General features: G+C 43.4%; 1 long non-coding RNA gene across 1 annotated transcript; it reads right to left on the reverse strand.

The window, feature by feature from the left end:
- Positions 1-266: 266 nt before the first annotated feature.
- LOC141729822 (uncharacterized) lies at positions 267-7011 on the reverse strand. Its single transcript, XR_012581261.1, has 3 exons — positions 4359-7011; positions 3875-3974; positions 267-3596 (listed from the first exon to the last, which is right to left on the reverse strand). It is a non-coding gene; the product is annotated as an uncharacterized LOC141729822 (long non-coding RNA).
- Between the last annotated feature and the right edge of the window lie 2372 nt (positions 7012-9383).

The following is a 9383-nucleotide window of genomic DNA, read 5'->3' on the forward strand; positions in this document are numbered from 1 at the left end:
CCTTTGAACTCTGTATCACTCACTGATTTTGACTTTTTAAATTTAAATTGCCAGTTCTGCCATAAAAAGAGAGGAAATCCCTGTTTGCTATTTCTCTCCTATTATGGTTTCATTTAGATTTCATTACAATAATTTGGGGTTTGATTTGAGGCACTTCCTGAATGAATTCTTTGTCCTCTGTGAAAGCCCCCAGAGCGCAGCCAGGGCTGAGGAGCTCGGGGTGTGGGGATCAAGAGGTTTTCCCAGGGGACCCACATCCCCCTGGCTTGTGCAGGGGGATGCAGAGAGGGGAGGGTGCCAGGGTCAACCTGTGCCAGTCCCAAAATTGGGGTGACCCCATTTGTCATCCAGAGCAATGCGTCTCAAGAGAAATCAAGTCTAAACAAAGACTGATATTTACTCTCACATTCCCAACCCTCCCTTCTGCAGAGAGAAAAAATAACCTGCAAAATGAACCCAGGCACACCCAGAACCCTTTTTGGCTAAAGTGTAATTCTAAATCCCTGATTTACAACAACAAATTCATAATCTTCAAGCCATTGTTGAATTTGGGGAACACCAAGGGTCATAGAATGGTTTGGATTGGAGAGGACCTTAAAAATCATTTCATTCTACCCCCCTGCCACGAGCAGAGATGCCTTCCACTAGATCAAGTCATTCAGAGCTCCATCCAACCTGGCTTTTCAGATGGAATAAGCCATTCCAGTCAGACACACTTTGTACCGAGGTGCTCTGAGAAATGCTGAGAAGCACCAGAGCCCTTTGGCATGGGGAGCAATGGAGCCTCCCAGCCTTGAAGAGATGATGGTTTATCAGCAGGGAATGCCAGCCTGGAAGTCATTGATGCAAACGTTCACTGGAGTCAGCGCAAAAATTTATTGTCATTTTCCAATCAGCACAGAACACTCAGATCTCCTGCACACCACCAAGCGTGCACGCTGAAATGCAAAATCAACGGCCTCGTTCAGAAACTCTCCTTTCCTTTATAGTGCACTGTGAAGTTTGAAACATCATGTTCAAGACCTCCCATGAGTGTGAGGTATGGTGAGAAAGACCAGTTCTTCCCCACAGGCTGATTTGCACTTTGAACCAAAAACAAAATGCAGCACACTTTACCTAGGAAATCGGATATGGACACTCTGCTCACACATTTAAAGGGTCTCCACATGAGCACACACAAGCTTGACTTTCCAGCCAAGACCAGGTGGGAGAGTCCTGCTCTTAAAACACTAACAGGAAGCCATGGGGTCATTCAACATCCCCACCCTCAAATAAAAGCTCCTCTTCCACTGACATATAGCTGAGGGCTCTTGCTTGTTTTTCCCAAACCACAAAACTGGCCTGGATGTTAATTGGAAATGGAAAATGTACCCAAATGTGATGACAGTCTATTAAAAAATAAAAGAACCTAATGTAGTAAACTCTCTCTGAGTACAAGAATGGCATGGTATAAACACTGTGGGCAGTCATAAACCTTCAGTTGGTTTTAACAGCTTTTCTTCCAGCCTAGTTTACCCTCAGCAAAGAGGTTTTTTTAGTTCATTGTGATCACAGTGGAACATCTTTTTTTAACATTTCCAAAAATTAAAAAAAAATAAGAAGAAAAGTATTTTGTAGCACTCCTTCAAAAATTCTCCTCACCCAAGGTGATGTGGTACCTTTGGGAGCACAAAATCTTCCCCTCCAGCCTTTGCATGAGCCAGGTCTCATCTCCAACAATGTGCCAGATGCTGTCCTGCATCCTGGGAAATAAGGTGAGAAACAGCTGAAGCCATCACTCCCATAAGCCTGGAGGCAGCAGGGAGTGCCTCTGAGCAAGTCTGGGGAGAAGAATGTGATATTCCGGAACAAAATTTGTATCAGAGCTGTATGTCCTGTCTCAACACTGATTTTTCTTTACCTGCCATAAGGTGCAGTCAAAAATTCACACCACAAAGAAATGTTGCTGAGCTTTTTAACCCTGGTTTAGAAATGGTCATCAAACAAATTAATTTCAGCCACAATTTGTTGGACTGAAGGATTTAGATCTCCTGTTTAATATGGGAATATTTATAACTGGAACATAACTGGTAGAAAAGAGCCCCTTCATTTCATTGTTTCACATCACCTGCTCATACTGGGCCAAACAATCCTTCTTAAATCAAAATATGGCAGGAATAAAAGGGAGAGAAATGATGCTGAACAACATTCTCCTGTCAGGGAGGGATCATTTTGGGGTAGGATAATTAATCAGGCCCTGTCTAAATGACTTCTGTCTTAAAGGGCTTCCTTCTCCTGGCATATTCTCAGTGGGTCAGAAATGCCAGTGCAATATTATCATTCTGCCTCTGCATTTGAAATGCCACATTGATGAAACAGACCTTTATTGAACTTCAAAGGCCCATAATTATATATCCTCTCCTTCAGCTTTGATATTTTAATATTCAGCTGGTGAAATTATTATCTATTCCAGCCACAAAGCGTTTATTTATTTTGCTAGCTTTATCTCTGTTATTTCTGTGGTGGCAAGAGGCTGAGGAAGAAGCCCCCCTGCTTATTGGCAGCAGCAGAAAGTGGGAATTGAATGTACCAGGACTTTTATCTCCTGCAGCTGAAGAATGAAGCATTTGAACTCCTCCTCGAGCCCTCAGAAACCTCTCCCCACAGCCAGTTCCTCTCATTTATGCTTTTCAAGAGCCAGCCAAATTTCTTTATGTAGGTTTCCCTGTGCCATGAGGGAGCGCAGGAGTGAAGGAGACACCAGTCAGCACTAACGAAAGCATGAATTTTTCATCTGAAAAGGGCACTCTGTTTTTTTGGAAGCAGCAAAAAGAATTTTTTTTCTTTTTTTTTTGCTGGCGTTTCCTCAGCTCCAGCCTCACCAAGGTGGAAGAACGTGCAGCAGGGGCAAAAAATATTTTATGCATACATAATATTTTATGTATACATGCAGCCCAAACATAAATACACACAGGTAGAGCAGAGCTGGCTGACAAAACAAGGTGGTGTTTCATGGCTCTGCATCCCTCCCTCACCAGAAAAAACCCCTGTGAATATTCTATGCCCTTCTCCTCGGGTGTCTCAGCAACAGGACTGAGCTGCAAAGTTCAGAGCAAAACCTGCATTGTCCAAGCTCAGCTCCCAGACCTGGCCCAAACCTCCAACAAAACTAAGTGAAAAGTGCATTTACATCACCAAGAGATTTCAAAATTTGGTAACCCCCCAACACTTTCAGAGATCTCTGCACCTCACTGAGACAGAGCTGTAGGCAAGAGGTGCTGGGAATGACACCAGAATGATGTTATCGAGGCATTGCAGAGCCATTTCTGAACTAAATCCCCTCAGATATGCCTGGATCTCTCTCCTGGTGAGCAAGGATGATGGTTGATCCTGTGCAGGCATCTCTCAGGAGTCCTCACAAGCCTTCCCTCTCTCCGTTGGGTCATTTCCAGACAATCCTGAAATCAAACCTGTGTTAGATGAGCGCAGCGTCAGCATATGGCTTTCATCAGGTGATTCCCATGCTCTTCAGGAACGTGACTGAATTGCCCTTCACAGCAGCCCCTGATGGGATGATGGGATTCAGCAGCTTTTGCTCTGCCTTGATGAGCTGGAAACTGAAAAAAATTAAGTCTCTGTCACCTTTCCAAACTTGCAATGTGAAACAGCAGAAGTGATAGAAATGCCATTGAGAGGCCTGAGCTCCTTGTCTCACACTTCCTGGGACAGGCTTCCCAAAATCCAGCTCCATTAAGAAAGTATTTCCCCACAAGGGAGACAGGAAAAACTGGCCAGTTGGAGTAGGACATTAACATCAAGATGTTCCATAAAACTGCAATCCTTCCCTTAAAAAAAAAAAAAAAAAAAGTTAAAAAATGAAATGATGGATGCTTACCATGGGTTTCCCAGCATTTAAGCTGAAGAAGCTCTTGCTGCAACATATGGGGTGGGTGTCCAGGCCAGAAACCCTTCTCCTTCAGCCCTGGGAGCCCAACCTGATGACAGGGGGGAGGAATTGAGGCTGGAAGGTTCTGGAAGAGGTGCAGGTTTCCCACATCCAGCCTCACGCTGGCTCCGTCTGTAGCTCTGTCTGCTGCCTCTGGACATCTCCTAAGGGGATCCAAACTGCACCAGAGCTTGCCAGGGAACACTGGTGAATGTGGGCATGTCCCACATTCCCACAGAGCCCTGCCCACTCAAGGAACCTTCCAGAAGCAGAGGGAAATGACCTGAAGCCACTCCCTGAGCAGCAGACAGGGCTCATGGTGCCCAGCCCTGTGACAGGAGGCATTGAAATCCAGACTGTTGATGCCCCAAACCTCAGCCTTACACCCCCAAACCCCCCTCAAGCATCTCATTTTTATTTTACCATCATTTACCCAGAATTTCCCAGCCACTGAGGAGTACATTCCTGGTCAGCTGCAGGAGCTTGCTGTCTCTTTCCAGGATTAAGTTGTTTATTTTCTTACATGGGCCTTTGGGAAAGCTATGATCCTGTTTATGCCACGGTCAGTGTTATCATAATCCAGAAACTTTAATGCCTAGGGAAAAAATAAAATAAAAAGGTACCATCTGGGAGAATGGGGACATTATTAAGGCTGAGAGGTGACCAGGAGTCAAAGCTCCTCTTCACTGAGCAATGGCTTGGCTTGATTCTCCAGCTCACGGAGATGCTCAGCACAGGAAAGGCAAAAAACTCCTCTTAAAGCCAAATTGGGTAATTATGTATTCACCAGGAATTTGGGGAGAAGGAACAGGCAGAACCTCACAGGGCACTTTCTTTTTTTTTGCCAATGAAAGAACTCGGTTTCTAGCAGTACTGAAAAATCTTGGGGGGTTTATTTGCAAATTTTCATACAAAAATGACTTTGTGTTCGGAAACGTTAACGCCTGAATTTCGGCCCCTGAAAAGATGCAAAGGAAATGGAAATCTAAACGAGTAGCATATGCCATCCCCTTGGCTCCACCAAGGAAAATATTTGGCTTCCACTTACAGCTACCCCAATCAAAAAGAAGTTTGGGTTGCAGGAATGTAAGTCAAAGTGAATGTTAAATTTACATTAGACATTTGTTAATTAGCTAGCAAATGAATCACCTCCGTGGACTGGCATGGTCCACACACAATTTTAAAGCAAACACTTTTGTGTCAAGTTTAACTGTTGCCCTGGAGTTCACTAAGCAGAAACATTCCAAAATGGAATTATTAATAAGATTTTCTTATATTATTAAAAACATCATGATTAAAATACCATGGTGGGTATTTGCAGGCAGGGGAATAGAAGGGAGACTCAGTAGGTGTTTATTAAATCCATTTCCACATATACCTCCAGCCTGAGTGTGCTCTCCCTTCCCCTGCAAGCAAAACCCTCTTTTACCTGGCATTTATCCCTGTGGGTGCCTCTGGTTATTGCAGCCTGGACAGCAGGATTTGTTGGCTTCATCAATATTCAGGTTAAACGCTAATTTCTTTTAGCAGGCAGGAGCTCTGTCACCTTTCTCAGTGTGTCATGTGAGCACGTTAAGGGACCAAAATATTTTCCTGGAGAGTTTAAGAAACATTTCTAAGGCTGTGCCTCGGTGGGGACTGGAATATTGCTTAGAGCTGCTGGGTTGGTAGTACACACAAATCTAAATCTTGGCCTCAGTCTTCCTCTTCCTCCTGAAGCTGCTGACACCTCAGAAATGGCTTTGGTAGATCCAGGACTAAGGAACCTCTGTGGCCTCAGTTCCTGATCCCACACAGTTTCTGTGCTGGGTTTTCCCCCAGTGAGCAGCCAAACAACCCAAATAAAGCTATCAGGCTTTTCTATTGACACTGGGACCCTGGTAAACTTTCTTGTACACCAACATCTGAGACTCAAGTGCCCCAAGACCTTCAGAAAAGGATATCACTTTTTTTCTTTATTTTTTTTCCTTCACTTCCTTTGAGCTTAGGCCAAAAGCCAAAGTCATAAATGGAAACAGTTATTCTGGGCTCAATATCACCTTTTGTGCAATGACAAAAATAATGTGTTGTTGAACTGTTTGGCACAGCTGCCCCAGCATGTGACAAGAAGCTAATTGCATTTGAAGCCAAATCCACTCGAGAAAACAAGAATCCAACTTATAGCAACTCATATTTTGCCAGTTTTTTCTGCTCCAAACTCATATTCTCTTCCGTTTTTCCTCTCTCTCGTGACATCCTTTCCTTCTCTTTTTTTCAAGCACTCGTGCAGAGTTTGCAGCTGAGCTTGCAGACAGTCTCTGCTGCCCCTCTCCCAGCCTTGCTCAGCCCGTGATAACCAAATCCGTCCCGCAGAGCTGAGCTCTTTTTCCACCATCACACACTACATTAATTCACTCAACACATTTGTTTGCAGCTGTCTTCCATCACCAGCCCCACACCCAGCTGGCTCCTCACAGCACAGGGAGAACTTAATTTTCCTCTAATGAAGGGATAAAGCAGGTAGCTTTTTGTCATGCTCTGGTGCCCCCCTCCCAGAAAATTTTGCTGTGTTTTACTGGGAAAACACAAAAAGTGCAATAAAATGCTTGAGCTGCTGGGTTTGGTCAGAAGGTGGGTGAGCGAGTCTGAGCCTCTTCAGGGAAGGAGCAGATTTCAGATTTTTAAGCAAGTTTAGCCAAATCAAACAGTGTCTTCATAACACAAGCTGGTCATTCCTGCAGATGTGTGGTTCTTCTGTGGAAGGCACAGCTATGGATTTACCATGAATTATCATGTGGCTTCTCCTATTTCTGCCCCCAAACCATCCCCTTGTTTGCTTTCACAAACAAATGCTAAAGAAAAACAACAACAACATCGACCACTACAAAACAAACCCAAACAAAACCCCAACAAACAAACAATCAACAAAATCTTGGACTCAGAGGTTTGCAAAAAGATTTGCTTTCAGTGATTTCTCCAAACCTGAGGCTCCAAACACAGCGTGGGGTTTTCTGTCCCATGAAATTTGCTTTGCACCTGATATTTGGGAGGCATTTTGCTTTTCTCTCCCTCACTCTTCGGCTCTTAGTTCTAATGTCAAACACAGGCAGTAGCTTTGAAGCTTTTTCCAAATGAAAATGCCAGAAGAGTCCTGGTTTTCCAGCCAGCCTGCCAACTCCAGCGATCCTTAATTTTATGTGCTAATTTTAAAGTTGATTAGTTTTGTGTCTCTGACTTCAAAGGCAAATCCAGTGTAAAACCTGAGATCTACTTAAAAATGTATAAATAATTTTGTAAAAATGTCTTTCTTGTGAAAAATTCCAGTATTTTTATTTCAAGGAACACAATTTTCCTTCCAATAGCATGCATGCACGATGCTGAAGATCTCCATACCAAATATTTGGTTTATTCCAAAGAAGTCCTGACAAAATTTAGAAGGGTTAAATAAATCAGGCTGAAAGTGTTTTCATTGGTTCCACTGGTGGCACTGTGGATGTTGTTAGTGAAGTATGCGTGTAACATATGTGCAGAGCAATTATGTTTTGCAGTTACAAAACACTATTCATTTGATTAAATAAAATGACAGAGATTTTGGTCTGGTTCTGCCCTCAGATATTACACAGTCACTTGACTGGAGCACAATTTTGACTATTTTCCCAGCTCATCAGCACATTAAAACCAGCTGTGGCTCTCAATAAATTGTTTCAGCAGAACCCACTGAAAATATCCGTATTTTCCTTCCTCCCAGCCCAACAAATGAAACTCAGGGGTCATTATGGTAATTTTAATTATGATTTGGTAGGGATGGCCTTCACTGAAATCTGTAGTTCCATAAACAACATGCTTCTTCTGTCATATTAGATTTCTTTATTTCAATTGTAAAGTCACAAAACCATGTGCTTCCTATTTTAGCTCCTGGACCCCCTGCTAAATTTATACAAATGAAGGAGTGGTAGCACAGGGAGAACAGCAGCCAGGAGTGTCCAGGGCTTTATTCCTGCTCGCGAAAAGGTCTTTATTCATTCTGCAAACAACAAAAAGAGGAAAGAAATAATAATAATAATAATAAAATAAATAAATAAAAAAAGAAGAAAACCGAAGCAGAACTCAACGGAGTGGGAGCAGAGGCAGAGCCCCAGAGTGACAGAGGTTTGTAAATGTGCAACAACTGCCTGAGCCGCGAGCTCGTACACGGCTCCAAAGTGGAACCAGCTGCCAGCGCCTGGCTCGCGGCACCAGCGCTGGGACACGTCACAAAAACCTTCCCCAGCGCTGCAAACAATTACCCTGGGCTCTTGTTTGTTCCATTTTATCAGGGGCTCTGGGCTGGGGGAGACAAAAGGGAGGAGAAATGTGAAGGGGAATGAGAGGAAAATGGTTAAGAAGGGCTTCGCTTGGGTTTGGTTTGGTCTCGCTGGGGTTGTCCAAGCAGAGGTTCCCCTATCCCACTCCCACATCTCTCTGCCAGGGAAAATTCAAGTCCCTCCTAAATCTGCAGTAGCATTTAGGCTGCGTTTTAACAGAGCCCTTAAGCAAGTGCCTAATTTTAAGCAGCTGATTTATTCTATTTACTGCAAGCTGAGTGTGCCAGTGGGTGATGCAGAATGTAGATAAACACAGATCTGACTTTACTCAATAACTCAAACAATTCAGAGCCCATAATATAAAGATGTCATTGTACCAGTTTGTTGTTTCTGCCACGTGTTTCAGCATCCTGTACACAACCAAGCAGTTAAAGTGCTGCTGGGAGAGGCCTTTCCTACTAGGGGAACACTGGAAAAACATATTGACAAACAATTGTCTTGAACAAAGCCCAAGCATTCCCTTTGACAATGTGCATTGCATTTGCAAGACAAATTTTGGCTGGAAAAGGGGCATTTTGGCCAGGAATTAAGTATATATGTGGGACAAAAGTTCCTCTGGAAACATGAGGAGCTGGATTTGCACTGAGGAACTCACACCATTGGCTCGACCTCATCCTGATTCCATATAATTCCACACAAACACTTTAATTCTCCCATCACAGAAGTCATATAATGAGGGAGACATTTGTGTCGGCCCCACCATGAAGTGTCACTTGTGATAATGAATTTCATGTTTGTCACAGGAAGAGTTTGTGGGACCAAATTTGAGTTTGGTAAGTGTCTCAAAATGTCAAATTTCTCGGGGGGCAAACAAGCTTGTGAAAATCAAAACCAGGAATGAACCAAAGTAGTGGAAATTCCAGTCAAAATTGTTAGACTGGTTTCCTGCCTTTTGTTGACAGTCAGATTTTGGAAAAGAACAATTAGTGTAATAGGTTCTGGGAGCTACTGAGCCAGAAACTGGGGAGAAAATGGAAACCAAGAGAAACAGCTGAAATATCTTCTCATTCTCATTTAGACTGTGGTTGGAGCAACTGAATGGCTGTTTTTTCTGGTCCACTTGTGTAATATTGAAAAACTGGGGAGGGGAGGAATTGTCCCAAGTCGACCTTATG

Source organism: Zonotrichia albicollis, chromosome 8 (assembly GCF_047830755.1).
Source record: "Zonotrichia albicollis isolate bZonAlb1 chromosome 8, bZonAlb1.hap1, whole genome shotgun sequence".
Lineage (NCBI taxonomy): Eukaryota > Metazoa > Chordata > Aves > Passeriformes > Passerellidae > Zonotrichia > Zonotrichia albicollis.